Raw genomic sequence first — 19,659 nt, forward strand, 5'->3', positions numbered from 1 at the left:
TCAGGGTCACACCTCCCACCCTGATCTCAGGTGCAGCATCAACCCTCTCCTCCACTACAACCTCGATGCCATGATTTCATTCCTCTAATTAAGGAGCTTCTTGCTGTCTGCCTTCCACATTGCTTTACAGCCCATCAGAGAGCTGCTTGATTTGTGACTGTGCAGAAGTGAGTGCTGATAAAGACAATTAATTAATGGTATGGATTTCCCAGCAGAGTTCTCAGTTAGCATGACCTGTTTGCCAGCCAGCCATGGTGCAGATCAAGTGTGTGCGCACCCCAAACCGCGGCCGATGTAGTCAGTGGGGCAGATGGTGGGTTTCATCAGGCCTTATGGTTTCCACCTTGCATTGCATGCAAAAACTGGGAAAATAGGGGTCTTTTCATGATTACAATATGGATCTTAGGGTAGAGATGTCATTGCTGCCATTAAATACTTGGCTGTCATGTTTGTGCTGCTCTCCTGGGCATGGTCGTGCAACAAGTTACAAAGTGAGGATCTTCTGGCTGCCATGACCCCAGGCTATTCCTACCTAGTTTATGAACTGAATTTCCTACTTAAACTGGTCATAGACTTACCTAAGTTGAACAAGTGCTCTCAGGTCATTGAGCCCAGCCATTAACCCAGCATTGCCAGTCCACCACTAAAATCATGTTCCTGGCAGGGCATGGTAGAGGAGAATGGAAAAGGAGGAGAGGCCTGACCCTAGGCAGTCTTAAACTAGGAGGAAAAGGGTATTATGAGTTCCCATAATAGCAAGAAGATGCTGATGAAGTTTGAATGGGAAATGAAATACAAGTATTAGCAGAATGGATATGCAGCTTATGAACTGTCTGCCAAGACAGGTGACCAAATCTCAGGCAAGGGCCTGTCTGCATGAGTGACCAAAGATATCCCCAAGTATCTCAGGTGCCCTCTGAGACCTCCCCTCTGCTAAGCACCTCCCCAGCCTCTGGCAAAGGTTTTTTGTGGAAGGAGCATTGCTGAGCTCAGCCCTGAGACAGGCTTTGAAAGGGGAAAGTCCCCCACCCATGCTTTGTGGGGCTCCACAGGGTCTTGCTGAACATCCCAACATTGCCTTTCAAGAGCCTCAACTTCTCCAATATGGTCAAGGGCAGCAATTGGGCTTCTCATACAAGAGCTGCTTCTGCCAAAATTATGAGGAGATGCTACAGTTTGCTGTTTTGTTACAGCTGCTGGTCCTTTGGTCAAGATGACCCCCATAAATAAAAGAGCTAATTAACGCCCATCTCCTCCCTCTGGTGATTGACTGTGACCTTGAGTGACCTTGCTTAATTTAACTTTCTCAACCAGCTATTTTTGACAGCGAATAATTTAACATCCTTGTGACCCCAGTCTTGTGTCTCTCCTGCCAACTGGCTCTGCAGTTTAAATGAACAGCAATAAATAAATACATATCTGCAGAGGGACCTAAATGACTCCCATTACTGGAGCATCTGAAGGCCTGCTTAAATAAATCAAGTGAGTAGGAGATTATGCTGCAATCATGTGGAGAGGGAAAGGAGAGAATACATTACTGGTATTCCAGAGGCTGCAACTCAGGAGTGAAAAACTTTGCAGAATTCAGAACAATGAGGTTTAATTCAAGTGCAGATGGACAACCAGAGGCTCATTTTGTGATGTCTTCAAAGAGGAGCAGCAGATTGCAATCTGATGGGATCACCAGTACTTAGAATTCTCACCAGGCAGCTCCTGCCTTGAGGATGGGGCTGTTGGAGGTTGCTCCCTGTATCTCCATGGCATAAAAGTGAGGATACAGGCACCAAGCGCCCACCTGCAGTCGTCATCTCACTGTCTCACTTTTCTCACCCAAACATGCCCTCAGGAGAGGAAAGCTGCCCTTGTAAGAGCAGGGATGGCAAGACTGAGCAGCTCTTCAACTCTCACTGCTTTGGACAGGCAGACATTCACTCCAAACGATCCTGGGATGAAATCTCACCTTGAGGTCCCCTGCATGAGAAGGAACAAGAAATATTCCTGGGAGGAAGGAAAACCTCATGAAGTCATCTGCTTTGAAATCCCAGAGTGAATCATGATATTCTATTTGTTGGAGGAATCACTGGCTGCAGCTTTCCTCACCCACTTTGCCTTTTACCTTATTCCTACTTATTTTTGGGGTCTGGTTTTAAAGAATCATTATTTGTTCTTTTCCCCCGCACAGCCTTCATGGGAGCCCTGTCACTGTGGCTTCATTTGCATGACACTGAGGACACGTGAAGTGTCTTTATAAATTGTATTTACATAATTTTCCTTCCCCTGCTGGGGCTGAAATTGAAAATGCAGCTAAGTTAATCAGGAAGATCTGGGCCTGCCACGAGTGCAGGCTGGGGCTCCACTTCCCTGTGGGGCAAAAGGAATGCCTGGGGACCCACTTGCTGCTTAAATGCAGTGGAAGAACTTCTCCCTAATGTTTTCCAGCTTTTCCCTAGTGCTTTCCAGCCTGCTAACAAAATAAAAGCCAGGCTCCTGCTGTTGATTTGTCTCAAGGGTGAGTCCTTTTTATCTTCTCATTTTTCCTCTTTTTAATCCTTTCATCCAGCTCTGCACAGCATCACTTATCACCCTTGTGGGTGACAAACTCCACCTTGTTCCCCTCTGTCCCCATGTCCCCAATAGTAAGATCCTCCCCTTCAGCAGCTTTGGGGTCAAATTGGTGAAACAACTCAGTAGGAAATTACTTTTTATTAAAGCAAGCCCACAATGGCTAACTGGGCAAGAGGTACTTCTACTGGTGAGAGGAAGGATGGATGGCATTAATTAATTTACACTGATTGAGTGTCTCTCAATTAAAACACATCACAAATTAAAAGAGGCTCTATGCTTTCCTTGCCCTCCCAGGGGGCAGCAGCAGCACCTTCCATCCCTGCCCTAGCCTGCCTGTCAGCTGGTTTTAAGGCTATTAGGGGGATTCTGGGGTTGGAGACCTGTTTAGGGTCTACTCTTCCCCCTTAAAAATCTTCAGAGACTGAGGGTTTGTCTTTTATTTTGGTCTTTGCCTTTTGCTGCTGGAGTTTTCCACCATGGAGGGGTGATGGTTCAGCACTGCACATGGACAGACTTGAGAGCTAAATACAGCAGGGGTTAGGGTTATTTTCTTGGGTGATTTTGATGAGGGGAGAGAACATAGGTGTATGAAACATCTGGTTTTGAGCAGCCCTGAGATCTGTGGGGGAGAGGGGAAAACAAGCAAAGAGCGGGAAGACGTTAGAAAACAGCTTTTGCTGCCAAACAAAGCCTTTGTGGAACTGCAAAGTTTTGGCTTTCCTAATCATTCAACTAATAAATGAATTGAAATAATTGTAGCATAAATATTGCATGAATTGAATAAGTAATGAAATTACAAAACTAACAGGAAAATACCTTAATATGAAAAGTTCAGGAGGGTTTCAGATAATGAGAAACTGGAGGAAATGGCTGGTCCTAGAGGAGGTGAATCACTCATGTGATTTGTAGTGACCACATACAACTGCAGGTGACACCTCAATGGGAACAGAAGCCTGTGCCAGGCCGTGCTGCTCTGGGCACAGCCTCCTTTCTAATTTTATCACCAAAATTTCACTGCATTACCACTAAAGTGGCAAGCAGATGTCCTTAAGCATTCACACTGTCACTGCCAGACAGCAGCTAACTGGTTTTTTTGTTGTTTAGAAGAGTCTAACCACCCATGATTTTAAATGTGAGAAGTTTATTCTTGTCACTTCCAAATGTTTTAATTGTTCTTTCCTTGCCATCTATTTTTGGCTTAAATTATGATCAGCCATGAACACTACCAATAAGGTTTGTGTGTCAAGTCAGCACATCAGATCAGAGCTGCCCGTGACAGAGGGTCTGTAAAACTTCACTGGCTCCTTCCCACCAAGGGGGACGCGCTTTTGTGTGGCTCTTGTTTGGTTTTCCCCTCTTGAATGTCTTTTTGTGAGCTGGGAAAGCTTTCCTCCAGTCTGGACACCTTTGCCCCATCACCAGCCCCACGATGCCTGCTGCATATCTACCTCCATGGATGTGCAGGTGGGCCAAGTGCATGTCAAGCCTTTGATCCTCCCAATCCCAGTGCCTCAGCTTCCCTCTTACAAAAGAGAAAAGGGGATTAACTTTGGTCTTGGGCTGGAAAACACTTCTCCTCAACCTCTGTGATCATGCCCCATGCTACTCCTTACAGGGGATGTGCCCTTTGCACCCAAATCCTGCAACCTCTGATGACTCTCCCTTGCAGCGTCCATGGGTTATGTCCCAGCTCGCTGGTGTCTAGGTGGCCCAGCTAGTGGTGGTGCATCATGCTCCAGTTTGTCCAGTTCCCAGTGCCAGGGCAAGGTCCCAGGCAGGGCCAGGGGACCTTGTCCTACTATCCGGTGCCAGGGCAATGCTGGGCCAAGTGCCAGTGCCTGGAAGGTCCCAGTGGCTAGTGCCATTGTCCAGGTATGCAGGTGCTGGTCCCAGTTCCAGCTCCTAGCTGGTGCTGCTGGTGTCAAGGTAGCCCCAGTTCCCCATTCCTGTTCCCTACCCAGAACGGTGCCAGCTCCTGCTCCCACCGATGGGCCCATTTCCTGGATGATCCCAGGTGTTGGCGCCCGGGCAATGTTGGACCTGGATCCCTGTTCCCAGTTCACCACACTGGTCCCCATGTCCTGGACAAGCGCCAGCTGGCGCCGTTCCCATTTCCTACTATCGGGTGGTGCCAGTCCCCACTCCCAGTAGCGACCACATTCCCAGCAGTGGGAAGTGCCGGTTTCCGGTGCCGCTTCCCATTCCCAGTGAGAGTTCCCGGTGCCGGTTCGCTGTCCAGTTCCCGAGCCCGTTCCCGGTTCCCATTCCCGATCCCAGTGCGGGTTCCCATTCCCGGTGCCGGCCCTCATTCCCTGTGCCGTTCGCAGCATCGGTGGCCGGTCCCGCGGCGTGTCCCGGGTGCCGGTGCCGGCTCCCTTCGCGCTCGGAGCCCGGCGCGGTGCGGGGCGCAGGCGCGGTCGCTGCCCGCCCGTCGGGGCGGTGCTTGCGGGAGGCGAAGCGCTGCGGGCAGCGGCGCGCCCGGAGCGGCGGCACCGGCACCGGGCACCCGCACCGGCCCCGGGCAGGTAAGGCGACCCCCGGCCCCGGGAGGGGGCGGCTCGTCCCTGCAGCCCCGCCGCTGCTCCCTCCGCGGGGGGACGGCTCCGCGCCCCGCCCGGGGGTCCCGCCGCGTCCTCGGGGGATGCTCGGGGGCACCTGTGGCTTTGGGAACCGGGTAGCAGCTGCATTCCGGGGTGGGGGGCAGTGTGTGTTTGTATGTGAGCGTGTATGTGCCTGAAGGGTTTCTGGGGAAAAAAAGCTGCGGGGGAGCACGCTGCTGCCCTTGCCTTCAACGAGCGCTGGTGTGAGCGCTGGTGTTTGGGGGTGCTGAAGTCGGGGTACTCGGTGTGTTGCATAGGAAAGTTGCGTCCCGGATGGTTAAAACCCCACAGCTGCTCCCCAGTTCAGCTTGTGGAGCCAGGCTGGACAGAAACTTTAAGCACCGAGGCCTGGGCGCTGGCTGGAGAGCAGCAGGATTTCTGCACTGAGAAAAAATCCTGAGGTTTCGGTATTGTTCTTTGTTCCGTTTTTTTTTTTTTTTTTTTTTTTTTTTTTTTTTTTTTTTTTTGGGACAAACGCAGGGGCTTTTAGAAAATCTCCTGGAAAGTTAAGGCAAGAGAGAGCTCCTGCTCTCAAGAAAGGCTAACTTGCTGCTGGGATGCAGGACACTGATGGCTTTTGGGGTTTCCAAGTAGAGATATGAATCTGGGTTTCCCAAATCCCAATCTTTCTTCCCTTCCCTGAAAAATGTTAATTCGAGCTTGAGACACCAGCTTGGTGCTTTCTAGCAGAGGGTGTCCCATTGGATGTGGCTCTGGTCTTCTATCCCTCACCTCCCACTCTGGTAGCTGCAGGTGAGTGTGGGCTGCACGCCTGGCTCTGCAGATCCAGCCTGTGTCATGCTTGGATATATTGCCAGTTATTTATCACCAGTTACCATTTCTGCCTGGAGGCTGTGTTAGCTCTGAGCTTGGTGCAGAGTGCAGCCATGGCAAATGGAGCTGGAAGCAGAGCAGGGAGCTCACTGCGTGGTGGAGAATGCTCTTAAATCCTCAGCTGCTTGTCTTCTGCATCCAGCAAGGACCATGCTGCAGACTTTCCCCAGAGGACCTTTTATCTCTATCCCATCTCATATCTTCAGGGATCTGCCTGCCAGGGTCAGCCTGGGTTCCAAGCGTACTGAACCGCTGTTATACTGGAGGGAAGGCAACATGGGGTCCCTGGAGCTGCATCTCTCACCCCTTGCTCTGCACATGGATAGTGAGTAGCCCAAGGTACAGGGAGCCTGGCTGGCCCCACTGCTTAGGGTAGCAGTGAATTGAGAAGGACCAAGTTTTGGGATACAGGTAAGAACAGGTATCACCTGTTGGCAGCATCCTTGGGTCAGCAAGGACTAGTGTAGGGGAAAAGCAGCAGAGTCAGGCATGGATAGAGGTGCAGAGCCTGATGCAAGTGCTCACCACTTACTCCTGCTCAGTGCGATATATTGCTACAGGCACATCTGTCCTGGTGGGATCTATTTCCCCCTGCTCTTCCCAGGAATGTCAGCTGCCGCCTACTTATTTAAGTAATTCTTTAATGTGAATCACCGAGGGCTCAGCTCCAGCCCATGACCCAGTCAGTGGGGTTGTAAAACCCAAGAAGGAGTGAGAGATGCTCTTTCAGAAACCCTTTTTCTACCCTTAGGAGTGGGATGTGAGGTCAGAACCCCTCCTGCAATGGGCGCATATGTACAGGTGCTGCTGCATGCATGGGGGCTGGCTCGCTCGGTGGCTGGTGCTTGCCAGCAGCCATGTGCCGGAACTGGTTGGGAAAAACTTTCTTGTTGGCACCAGAATTAAGAATCAAGTAATGAGTGAAAGGAAAAGCAGGTTTTGAGGAAGCCAGCAGTGCTTGCTCTAGCAGGCCCTGCTGAGAGTAGAAATCAAGTCCCTTTGTCATGTTGTAAGGACACCCATGATGACACACAGAAGGAATAATGCCATCTGCAAAGCAGTGACACATGAAATAGGGGCAAAGTGACATGACCAAGGCACTGAGGTTTGTGGTAGACTCAAGTTCACCCTGCTCCCTGTCATCAGCACCCCAGTCCCTGTATGAAATGACTTAGGTGTGGCTTTGACATGGCCACAAGCCTGGGAGAATCCCTGCCCAGCTGCTGTGTCCATCATGGCATTTTCTGTTCAAGGGAGCTTTCAGCTGGTGATGGACAACTAGTGTGGGTATTCTCAAGCCTCTGAGGCGGAGGGAGATGGAAACCCAGAACTATTACTGAAGGGGACTGACCTGTAGCTGTGCCCTCATTTTTGGGGAAAGGAGGTGCTCCAGGTCTCCTTTACCTGGATGTGCTGGCAGTTTACATGGTGCATGTGGGAGTATGTCAGTGGAGAAGATTTCTGCCGGGGGGGGGGCTGGGGGAGGTGACAAAGGGCACTGCTGGACAGATTAAGTCCATGCAGCAGCGCTTCAATCTGCTTAAAGCCTTTAAGAGAGGATCTGAGCTCATTCTCATTTTTCATGCCGAGATTCGCCTGCGAAACCAAGCTGAGAGGTGGATGAGATGCCCAGCCAGAGGGCAACAGCTGACCTCGAGGAGGGGTTTCAGGCTATGGGGCTGTCCCCTAAGTTGTATACCAGCCTGTACAGTGGGGCACACTGTGTTTGGACTTTGTGCTATGTTTAGAGATTGAATCATATTGGGATAGCTGAGACTGGGGGTTCAGGGCTGCTTTGGTCCTGGATGCCCCTGGGAGCGTTGCAAAAAAGCAAAGGGAAACAGGCAAAGGATGTTTGTGGGACATGGGTACGGAAGAGTTAATGTGGAAGAACCAGGCTCTTCGATCTGCTGCTTGAGAGGGATTAACTCATCCTGGAGCAGGTGCAGGGAAAAGGGCTCTGAAGCTGCTCAGAGGGATGGAGAGCTATTATATGAGGCTATAAAAGCCAAGCCCAGCGAAACAAAAGCAGAGAGAGGATGTGCTTGCTGACTCCAAATACATCCAAGGGGTGAACTCCAGGCAGGCAGAAGAGCGATTTAAACTGGGGGCAGTGCTAGTGCTGGGGTGTGAATTCATTCAGTTTAGCTTATGAGGCTTGTCTAGAGGCTCTGCAACTGTGTCACATCAGAGGAGAGTAGGAGAGTGTGAATTAGAGCACATCACCTCTCCTGCAAGGTGCTTGGCTGTGATATAAGGAGGTCTTAGCATTTGTCAGTGTAGGAGGCCGGGACTCTGTGGTCCAGACACCCTGTCCTGGTGTCTCCTTTGGGAAGGGCTGTGTTAGCCAAGCAGGTCTCACCATCTTCCTGATGTGGGACCAGACCAGCTATGAAGCAGATGAAGCCCAGCTGAGATAATTTGTTGTCCTTGATTATGCCTCAAAAAAATGAATCCATCTCTCTCTTTCCTGGTTGCTGTGCGGATTAATAACAGAGCATCCATGCTTTAAAAAAGGCTTTGGCTCTTATCCCAAGAGGAATTTAGACACTATTCATGCTGGGGTATGGTGATACGAAGAACTGGTGCATCCTCTAAATCTGCTCGCGTTTGTGCATTAATTATTGGATATTTTTGGCTGTCCAGAGATGCCGAGATTCTTCTCCTAATGCTTTCTCCAAGCAGGACAGCATCAGGTTAATACAGAGAGAAGGAGAAGGATGCAGCTATGCCTTGAAGGCTGGGATCAGGCACCCTCTCTCTTCCTCCTCACTAATCTCCAGAGTTGTCAAGTCCTTTCTCTGCAGATGTCCAGAGGTGAAACCCCTCCCACAGAGAAGCCTCCTCAGCCCACACAGAGGTGTGCCACACTGCTCGTGCCATGGTGGTGCAGGGCACACTTGGCACCATTTACTTACTGATGTCTTCATGCCTTCACCTTCACCTGCTTTTCTGAGGGGGTGTGGGGCACAAAGCCGTGGGCTTGTGCTGACCTGCTCCGGGCCAGACGGTGCTCCTGCATCTCCCAGCCCCGGGCAGTGTCACGGGTGGGGAATGAGGGGTGGTGATTACTCCACTCTGCTCACTTCCAGTTGATTACCCAGGGAGAAAGGGCCAGGCTCTGGGCACTGCAGAAAATGGATACAGACCCAGTGGCTTCATGGAAGCTATGTTTTTCACCAGTTGAGCATCTGTCTGGCTGCATTAACCCTTTACCTGCTCTGAGCTCTCCCTTTCACACCATGGAGACTTTTCATCCATAGCTTATTCCTACTAAATTCACTTGCACTGTAGGAGGCACCCCTTTGACATAGGGGTGACTTCTTGAGGTCATGGAGGGAAATAGGAATGGTTGCCATTGAGTTTTTCACCCTCTCTGGGAAAAAATCCTTTCTGCTCCACGCTCTGTGGCCAAGGAGACTTCACAGTTTTTGCTTTTCCACATGATGCATTGGTTTTTCAGCCAATATTGCAGATCCTCATGCTTTGGGGATCTTCCTGGACTGGAGATGTGACAGATGATACCCCTGCAAAGCCGTGCTGGGAGCCTGCGGGGTTTGCAGCATCTAGGTCAGAGACTGGCTCCTTTGAGCCTGGTCCAGCCCTTCAGAGGGGCTGGACTGAGCTCCTAAGCCCCTGCCTGCAGCTTTTGTGTCCCAGTTCAATAACACTTTGATGCATTTTGCCTTAAAATACTCTTCTGGCAGAGAAAAGCTCTCCCTGCCCCTTGGTTTGCCCTTGTGCAGAAATGACCGGTTTTAGTCATTCCACCATCCATCTGAGCATCAGCTCTGTTCCCTCCTGTCCTGTGACTTCCATCCATTGGGAATGCAGGTTAAAGGGAGAGGGGACTATAAAGCATCCCAACCACCTTAAGTCTGGCCCATTCTGGGAGTCTGGAAACCTTAATGTGATGCTCTGAAATGATTTGTGGGAGAGGGCTCCTTCTCCATACCATGCAGGGACTTTCCCAGCAGCCCCCAGCAGAAGACAGATGTGTTGGAAAGGCACCAGAAGAGGCCATGAGGACGGTCAGAGGGCTGGAGCACCTCCACTATGAAAACAGGCTGAGGGAGTTGGAATTATTCACCCTGGAGAAAAGAAGGATTCAAGGAGACCTTAGAGCTCATTCCAGAACATAAAGGGGCTGCAAGAGAGCTGAGACTTTTCTACAAGGGCATGGGGAGATAGGACAAGGGGGAATGGCTTCAAACTGAGAGAGGGCAGGTTTAGATTAGATGGTAGGAAGAAATTCCCTCCTGTGAGGATGTTGAGGCACTGTCACAGGTCACCCAGTATAGCTGTGGATGTCCAATCCTTGGCAGTGTTCAAGGCCAGGTTTGATGGGCCTTTGAGCAACCTGGTCTAGTGAAAGATGTCTCATGGCAGAGGGGTTGGTATTAGATCATCTGTAAGGTCTTTTCCAACCCAAACCATTCTGTGGTTCCATGATTCTATGAAATTTTCTCCTTGCCTGGCTGCAGCTCATCCTTTTGTGAGGGAGACTGCAGCCCTGGTTGATTCCTTCAAGGTTTATCTTGTGACCTAGACATAGCTATCAAACAAGGCTGCAACAGACCAGGGCAGGGCCATGCTTTTACCATCAGGCAAGGTACACAGAATATTGCTTCCTATGTAGCTGCAGCATGACAGGCAGCAGCAGGTCTCTCTGAGCTCACAGTGAAAAAGGCAAAGCTCCAGCTCTGCTCCTTCATTACCTTCCCTTATACCATGATGCACCGTGTTTTTGTGCTTGTTCCTGGAATGTTTTTGTTACATCTCCAAATAATCCATACAGTGATTTCTCTGGGTGACAAAAGGCATCCCTCCCTTGCAGCAAGCACCCTCCATCCCAGTTTTCATCTCATTTCCAATGGTTTGAGCTCCCCTGACTCCTTGGTGCAGGATGCAGGTGGCTTTGGTTGACTCCATCCCTTCACAGCCCCTCCTGGACTGTTCCACCATTTCCTCCAGTCCTGTATAGAGACGAAGGATGCATGTCTGTTTGTCTCTCTGGGTTTGGGGTTCATTTGTTTTATTTTTTCTGAGGCACACCCTGGTAATCAAAAGCTTCCTATGAAATGTTTGCAGGCTTGTTGCTCTGAAATCCTTGAAGAGCTGGTCCTACCAGTTGTTTGAGCATGTGTAAATACTATGAGGATTGCTTAGGGGTGATTAAGGGAGGTGATTTCTCTGCTGAGCAAAGGGAAGCATTGATTTGATAAAAGCTGCAGCTGCAAACTCTACTTTTTCTGAGCCAGACTACCACTGCTGCATGAGTGCAGGATGGGGATGGTGGCCGCTGGCTGCCTGCCCAGCAAGTGTTGCCTTTGGCATTCATGCAGGAGCAGGAGAGTGGTGATTTATTGCATCTAACACGGGGCTGTGTCAGGGTCCTGTCCCATGCAGGGGAGTGAAACTCTTCCCTGTGTCACAGGGTACATCTCATACATGCTCCGAGACTCGCTGCTCCAGCTCAGAGCTGCTGCAACATGAGAGTGTCGAAAGGGATACAGAGCAAGGACTTGTGGCAGGGTGGTGTCTGGGAGAGGAAGAGGGGGCTTAGTCCTGATCCCAGAGGGTTGTGCGCGGCCCACACTCTCCTGCTTGCTGCTCAGCATGGGTTAGGAACATGCTCTGAGCCTCCTCCTGCAGACAAGCTAGGCTGTGCAGAGAATCCAGACATCAGAGCAGTGATGGGCATTTTTGTTTGGGTGAGAGCAGGGTGATGGATCTGGCTGCCAGGCGTGGTAGCAGGAGCAAGCACCAGCCTTGCTGAGCTGCAACAAAGCAATAGGCCTTCATAAGAGGAGGAATCCTCACCTGAAAAGTGAGAGGTGTAGCTGTCCATGGTAGAAGGTGTTGGACTTCATGACCTTTAAGATCCCTTCCCACCCAAACCATTCCATTACTCTGTGATCTGGAACACAATGCGGTGCCCAGCATCATGACCTGTATCCATCTCCCTGAATGAGGGGGAAAACTTATATCCAGTCCCTGCCTAGAGAAAGCAGCAGCCTTTCTGCTCCAAGGGTTGTATGGCAAGCTCTTACCCCTGTGTTTGGAGAAGGGCAGCACTGCTGAAATGAAGGAATAATGGGGAGAAAAGCTGGCTGGAGGTTGGGGGAGTTGCAGCATCCAAGGCAGAAACAGTTTGAAGAGCTCAGATTAAGACAGTGGGAACTTATATTCAGACCTTTCAGCTTGTAAGAACTGAGTGCATCCAGTAAAAAGGATTTCTAATAGATCTCACAGATTTGAAGTGGTCCAATCTGCCTGAGACCTGTTCAAAAGCAGTAGCACTGTCAGTTGCTGCAAGCCTTTAAATATTACTTTCGTGCTCATGATGCTTTAGAATAGTCACAGAAAGAAAAATTCATTTAACGTCAGAGAGGGAAAAGAAGGTAAAATTAAATTCAAAACCAGCAGATTTTGCTGGGCGATCCTGAAAGTTTTACAGACAAGGAGAATGTTCCTATCAGTCAGTACCCAGGTGTGGTCTGATATTTGCTGTTGTGACGTTGGAATTTATAGGGTGTGGGTTTTGGGAAGTGACTGGCAAGTGGGTTGAGGGCCTGTCAAAGAGAAAACTGAGCAGGGAGGACCCAAGTCTGAAGTGGACTTTGTGCCTTCTTGGACTTTTTCACAGAGTGCCTTGGTGCTTCTAGTCAGATTTGGGTCAGGCAAAGAGAAAATCCTAAAATGGTTTAGCTTAGGACTGGGGCAAAACCTGTGGTGTGGAGCCTTTTGTCACATGAGTGACCCCATCATCTGGAATTGCAGGAGATGTTCCTATCCTGCTTGAAGTGGAGCAGGTCAAGGGATACATTTCTGGAGTGGCCAGGAGCCTCTCAAGAGGAGACCTGAAGGATGTAGTTGTACCTCTGGGCCTCTGTGGGGATGGAGTTTTGAGCTCTGCTTGCAGCAAGGGGTGAAGGTGATGGAAAGAGAAGAAACCCATTGCCTTGGGGATGGTGTTGTTATGGAGTCACAGTATGGTTTGGGTTGGAAGGGTCCTTGAAGACTATCTCATTCCAGTACTGTGCCATGAGCAGGGACACGTCCCACACGCCCCATCCATCCTCTCCTTGAACACTCCCAGAGGGAGCTAGGGCACATTATGGAGTGGTCAGGGCTGAAGCTGTAGGAAGGATGCTCTGGATCAGACAGAAGGACAAACATCACAGCTAGCCTGGGAGGGATGATCTTGAAGGATCCAGCTGCCTCTTCTCCCTCTCCTATAGAGTAGCTGCAGCCCCGTTATCTCTTCTGCTCTGCTCCTCCCGAATGCGTCTCTGTGCGTCGTTTGAAGTTCAATTGCTTTAATCATCCCAGAGGCTGCGGAAGCTATTGAAGGCAGAGCATTGCATTTGCATGGAGACTGGAGACATGCTGCATTTTATCTGCACTAATTATGAGCTTTCTGAATGGATTTTCCAGTTCCTCAACCTCTTAAATAAACACCTATGTCACCCGTAATGTCCAATAAAAAGGCTAATATGGCCATATCAAGCAATGCCCTGTTACTCTTCCGTCCTAGTCCTCCCCTCTTTACACCTCATAAAGGTACAGGCCTGCATTTAGACCATAATTCTTTTGCCCAGCTGGCAAACAAACCAGTGTGAGTGTATTGATGTGGTGCAAGGCTCCCACTGGAGTCAGTGTGACTGAACTTAAAAGGAGCAGGTCTAGCTGTTCAATTAGAAATGCTGAATAAATAATAAAAACACATTCTCACTCCAAACCTGCAAAGATAGCATCCTCTCCCCTCCTCTTCCGGTGATCAAAATGGACGCTGAGAAGGGCACAGCATCTCTGTAACCTCATGGGGTGTATGGTTGGTGTTCAACATGATCCTCATGCAGGGTGACAGCCCTCCTGGGCTAGGCAGGATCCATGTGTCTGGATGATCATCTGTGCAGGTGGCTCGATTCTGTATGTGTGAGTCTGCTCTTCCTGGGTTGTATTTTTCCAGTGCGTGGAAACCTGCTCTGCGTGAGCAGTGTCATGTGCTGGAGAAGGTTCCTGCCTTCTCCATCACAAAGGTGTTTTTTTGGAAGCTGCATTGGCTGCTGAGTGAGCTTGAGAGTGCTTTGGTGTTGCTGGCCCTGTGCTGTTCCTTGCAATTATTAACCAGGGTCAGGGTGTGCTGAGGCATGAGGGGTTAGTGAAGTCATGGCTGTCTCCAGGGACTTGGCATTGGGAAAGCTTATTAATTCACCTTTTGTTACTTGTCCTGCAACTCCTGTTGATCTCCAAGGGTTTTTAACCCTGCTGTGGCCTGGGAAACAAGCCTAACATCACACAATCAGTCGTGCTGGGTGAGGAACCAAACAGAATGTGGAAGGTACCCAAAATTTAGCTTCTGCATTCTCCCCAAACCGTGAGTGGATTGGGGTGAGCTGGACCCTGAGTGGTGAATATATTCAGCATGTCTCTGCTTTCCCTCAGCTAAGGCTGGCTGCCTGGTGGCATGCTACTGCCTTGCTCTGTACACTGCTTTTGGGTCTGTCTTTCTGCCACCACCTTTTGCTGTTGTTTCATTCTTCTCCCTGCTATTCCTGCATCCCTCCAGCCTCCTGCATTTTCTGATCCAGTGGGAGATGCTGCCACCAGCTTTGCTTTGAGCTTGTTACCCGTTCCTGTGTCAGGATGCTTTCAGACATGCGTCCTGGTCCCATCTGATCTTAGAGTCTGTGCTGAGGGAAGGGCCGGTCTGGCTGGTGCCACAAGCCCGACTTGTGTGCAAAGCTCTGGCCAGGCAGAGCTCGAGCCAGCACAGGGTTATGAGACTGTTCCCAGTGTGGGGCTGCCTTTTCTCCTGCAGCTCCAACATCTGATTGTGTTTGCAAACGGTGACTCATAGCTGCAAGGAATGAGGAACTCCCCAGTCAAAGGCCTCTGTCCCAGTGTGAGTCATGCAAGCAGAAAGGGAGCTCCTGGTCAGCACACCCCGCTGGCTCCTAAAGGAGATGGGTATTCAAGGATGCCCAGACCCTCCTGTTAACCCTGGCCTTCCCAGGAAGAAAATATCCCAGTCCTGCACATACATGCAGACCTGCTGACTGGCTATGTCTCTCCCTGTGCTGTCATCTTGCTGTTAAGCAATAGAGGAGTGATGTTCTGGTGGAAAAAATCCAGAGGAAATAAAGCAAGTATGATAAAGGTCACTGTGCATTGCCGGAAACAGCCTCCTAATGTGACATCTTATCTCCAGTTGATTTTGTGCAGATGCTGACAGCCAGATGTGTTTTGGTGATACGGAGTCACTTGCAGTAGCTTTCTGCCAGGATGTGTGACCCTGCTCTTTCCCTGGCCTGGATGCAGATGCACTTTTTAATGAAAAATTGCTCCTGATTCATACAACTGTAGAATGATTTGGCTTGGAAGTACCTTAAGGATCATCCAGTTCCAACCCTCTGTCATGGGCAGGACACCCTCCACTAGACCAGAGTGCTCAGAGCCCCATCCAGCCTAGCCTTGAACACTTCCTTCCAGAGATGGGGCAGCCACAGCTTCTCTGGGCAACCTGTGCTAGTGCCTCACCACCCTCACAGGGAAGAATTTCTTTCTGATATCAAATATAAATGTACTCCCTTTCAGTTTGAAGCCATTCCAGATTGTCCTATCACTACGTGCCCTTGTCAAAAGGACATTTTTTTTTTAGTTTATTTTCAGTAATAGCCAGCTGTTAGACAGCAACTTCCTTTGCCGGTCTTGGAGTGCTTTGCAGAAGGGACCAAAATCTGTGCAGAGGGAGAGTGATGCTTTTTCCTGCTTCATGGAGGAGGAGGATTCATCAGGGAGCATTTGCTCTACTTATATGCTTGCAAAAAGCCAGAGGGTTTACTCACTTAGAACAAACAGCCCTTAGCCCCATCAGGATGTTTTTTGGGGCTAAATCCATCACCTGAGTTTCTGAGGGGGAGCGGCTAGTCCCTGTGGTTGCTCATGCAAGATTAACCCTCAGGCTGAAAGGGGTTATGTTAAGGTGTCCTGATTTGGATGCCATCTGTGCTGTAGCAAATCACTGATTAAAATCAGAGCTTGATATAAACATAATTAAGAGTAAAAATTATTATTTTTTTTATAATTATTATATAATTTCAGCCTTTAGCTCTTAAATGAGAACAGAGATATGACCTGATGAAGAAAAGAGATAAAGGCCAGAAGGGGACATTCAGTGCTCTGTTCTTCAACAGTTTTGTTTCAGCAAGTAACCACTGTAAATGTTCAGCAATTTGCATTTTGGCTAAAGCAGCTGCTCTGTAAAGATGTCCAACTGTGCTCAAAAACATCTGGACATGAGCTACCTGTAACTTCCCATGGGAATTAGCTTCCCTGGTTAACCGCAGTCGATTTGAGAAGAAATGATGCCTTGTTTTCTAATTTCCATCAGTGTGGTTTCAGCTTCCCTCCTTGCGGACATTGCTAATGCAGGATGCTGCACTGTGCTGCTGGCTCTGGGCCATGCCATTTGGGGTCCAAAGCAAAACTATGGTTCATGCACAGCTGGGAGTGGGAAAGGGCTTTGGGAATGTCACAGGCACTGGCACAGGTTGCCCAGAGGAGCTATGTGAGGAGGGTTGGAACTAGAGGATCTTTAAGATCCTTTCCAACCCAAACCATTCTATGATTCTAAGAGGACTTGAGGCTTTTTTGTTCATGGTTGGCATAGAGTTATTGGCCAAGAGATGTGCAGTGCTTATCTTTTGTTCAGTGTAAACAGTGAGTGGCAATTCAACTGCTGCTTCTTCTTCCCTGGGCTCCGGAGAAAACAGTGTGTAAAGCTCTCCTTGCATCAACAGGGTTTCCTCTGCTGAGCTGGACTTTTGTGTTGGTAGGTGAGATGATAGCCTGTTGGTAGGTGAGATGATAGCCTGTCAATAGAAACACCCAAGGCGGCTGTAAAAAATTATTTAAATAACATATTTATAAAAAGCCTGCCTGCTGCTCTGAACACGCCACTACTGAGCCCCGTAACATTGCATCTGGTTGAGGGTTGTGCAACCACATGCCTGGCTCCTGCTTCGTCTTCTCCTTGGCTGATCTTGTGCTTTTGCAATGTGATATCAAAGCCCACTCATGTTTAGTAGGAACAGAGCAGAAGGGCAGCAGATCCTGTCCTTTAGAAAAAGGTGTTTTGTCTGACCTGGAGGCAGGCTCCTGAAGGCTTTGCTCCTGGCCAGGCTGCAGCCTTGCATAACACTGGCTTGGTGAGCCCATGCCAGCCACCCGAGAAGCCTCTGAGCTGGAAGGCAAGGAGAAGAAGATGTTTGGAGGGGAGGAGGGAAGAGCCTTTCAGCAAGTATTTGGTCCTGGCCAGTGCAAACACTTTCAGTCCTTCTCCCTGTTGCAGTTCTTAGAGCCATGACTGTTAACAGCAGGCAGGAGCTGGAGGCTTTGATGATGATGCTGGAGATGATGCTGGAGGTGAAAAGGGGAGTCCACAACACCACTGAGTCATAAGTCTGGCTCAGTCTTCCAACAAAGTAGTTTTTTGTTTGACTCCTTCATGGCAGGACTGAGGTTGAGATCAGACCACTGTTTATAAAAATTCATGCTAAGAGTGGTGAGTGCAGATTCCCCTCCCTGCTCACAGGCAAACACATGCATATGCAAGTGTAAAGTTGTTAATTCAAATTAGGCATAAAAACGCCCAGTTCTCGCACTCCTGGAGCATCTGAGCATGGTCCAAGAAGGCAAAGAGTAATTAGACAGCCTTTGGGCATTTTAATGTGGCAGAGGTGAAGTTCAGCCTGGTAAGCATGAAATGCTGCAAATTAAAGAGAGTAATGAATTTTAACACTGCCCCTTCCTTTTAATTATTTTGCAAGGTGTTTTTTTATTATTTGTTTGTTTTTCTAAATGATCCTGAACAGTATCCCTTCCCCTTCTGCTTGGCATTTCCTTTGCAACTCAAATCCATCTACACACTGTCATGTGAGAGTAGCCCTGCAGCGAGGACAGATGGCTGGCAAGGTGACAGTCACTGTAGGGTGGGATAGCAGGGCAAATTTCAGGCAAATCTCGGCATCAAAAAGGCTGGAACTCCTTGGCTGAGATCACTGCCATCCTGTTCTCATAGGGATGGACATTGCACAGGGTGTCTCGTGAAAGTCAGTGTTGCAGGGATCACTGGAAAGCACAGCTCCAAGCTGCAGGGTGTAGCAACAATTTTATGAATGAGCAGCCAAGTGCCAGCCCTTGGCCATGGTACAGGCTGCAGAGAAGCATCCAGCATCTCCTACATCAAACCCAAAACTCCTGCCTTTAACTTGAGCATGGCTTTTAGAAGGACACCAGACCTCCCTCCTCCCCTCCTTTCCAGGCTCCCTTCCTGATGTCTCTGGTTCTTTCTGCACAACCTCCCATGGAAATATCCTCTTGTGTCTCTCAGCCCACTTCATGCACCAGTCCAAGCAATTAATCTTGCATGTCAGCTAGCAGCATCTTCCTCCTCTCTCAGCCTGTTGTATTCCTGCAGAAGGCAGTTGCCAACCATCCTTTCCCAGCGCTGCTGCTTTCCCCATGTCTCTCTGTAGCAATGAGTGCTACCACTGTGAAAGTGTTGGCCTCATTGTCACTCAAAAGCTGCTTGTTTAGTGCCAGGATGTCCCCATGACCTCCCTGGGTATACCTCCCTTATTTTTCACCCCTTCCTCTGCTGGAGATCTGAAGGCCAGTAACTTCCCTGACCCTTAGCAGGGTGGTTTGGACTACTGGGTGCATTTCCTGACTGCTCAATGAGGCTGTCAGCCTTTCCACAAGGATCAAATTTGGTGTTTTATTTGGGGGTTTATATCAGGCCATTTATTTTTAAGGCTTTTCTGAGGGCAGGTGATGCACTTGGGCCTCTTTGTAGCATCTGGGATGCTACAAAGCATCTGGTACTGATGGGAGGGAGAAAATCCCCACAAGCTGCTTTTGCAACTCCTCCTCAGTAGCACAGACCTGTGGAGCAGCCAGCAAGGGGATTATTTTGGGTTCACTTAAGCTCTGAGTGATGAGCACTTGTGCTGCTAATCAAGCTGATAAATGTTGTCAATTAAAACCTGTGCTTTGCTCTTCAGCTTTCCATAAGTGAAGTGTTTTTGTCTTTCCCAGAGGAGAGAAGGCTGGCTGGGTGGGCAGTGCTCCTGGGGCATCAGAATGGGCATTAGTTTAGCTCTCAGACACCTACGTTCCTTCTGCTAATCCTAGTGGTTCATTAACAAGGGATGTGACATTGCTACTTAAATTGGTGCCAACCATAAGTGATCATATAATCCTTGGGATTTTGGGTGTTTACAAATTAGCTGCTTACAATTAGCCATTATTGCAACTTCATTATCCCACCACGTGTTGTGATACCACAGCAAGCATATAGTTTCTGTATGTCTCACTAGGAGGGATGAGAGGTCAGCTTGCTGGATGCATCCACTCACTGGATGGGGCACCCTTAGTTTTATTATGTTGGAGACTAAAGCTGGGATTATGTCACAGGAATGTGCTTTAGTGGTGGACTTGACAGTTCTGGGTTAACGATTGACATAGGTGACCTTAGAGGTCCTTTCCAACCTGAATGATTCCATGCTTCCGTGGTTATGTGGCACACACATTCCCGTTTCTTTAGGAAACCACACTAGATATTTCCAGGCTGAGGTCACTAATGGCCAGC

General features: G+C 49.3%; 1 protein-coding gene and 1 long non-coding RNA gene across 2 annotated transcripts in view; one reads left to right on the forward strand and one right to left on the reverse strand.

The window, feature by feature from the left end:
* Positions 1-1,583: 1,583 nt before the first annotated feature.
* LOC128803987 (uncharacterized) lies at positions 1,584-4,317 on the reverse strand. The gene is made up of 2 exons (XR_008435888.1): positions 4,014-4,317; positions 1,584-1,971 (listed from the first exon to the last, which is right to left on the reverse strand). It is a non-coding gene; the product is annotated as an uncharacterized LOC128803987 (long non-coding RNA).
* A 717-nt stretch (positions 4,318-5,034) lies between these two features.
* Positions 5,035-19,659, forward strand: part of CAPN5 (calpain 5) — a 51,631-nt gene continuing 37,006 nt past the window's right edge. The window contains exon 1 of the mRNA XM_053971522.1: positions 5,035-5,090. The gene's annotated coding sequence lies outside the window, so the exon portion shown is untranslated. The remainder of the gene's footprint in view (positions 5,091-19,659) is intronic.

This window comes from Vidua macroura, chromosome 2 (genome assembly GCF_024509145.1).
Source record: "Vidua macroura isolate BioBank_ID:100142 chromosome 2, ASM2450914v1, whole genome shotgun sequence".
Taxonomy (NCBI): domain Eukaryota; kingdom Metazoa; phylum Chordata; class Aves; order Passeriformes; family Viduidae; genus Vidua; species Vidua macroura.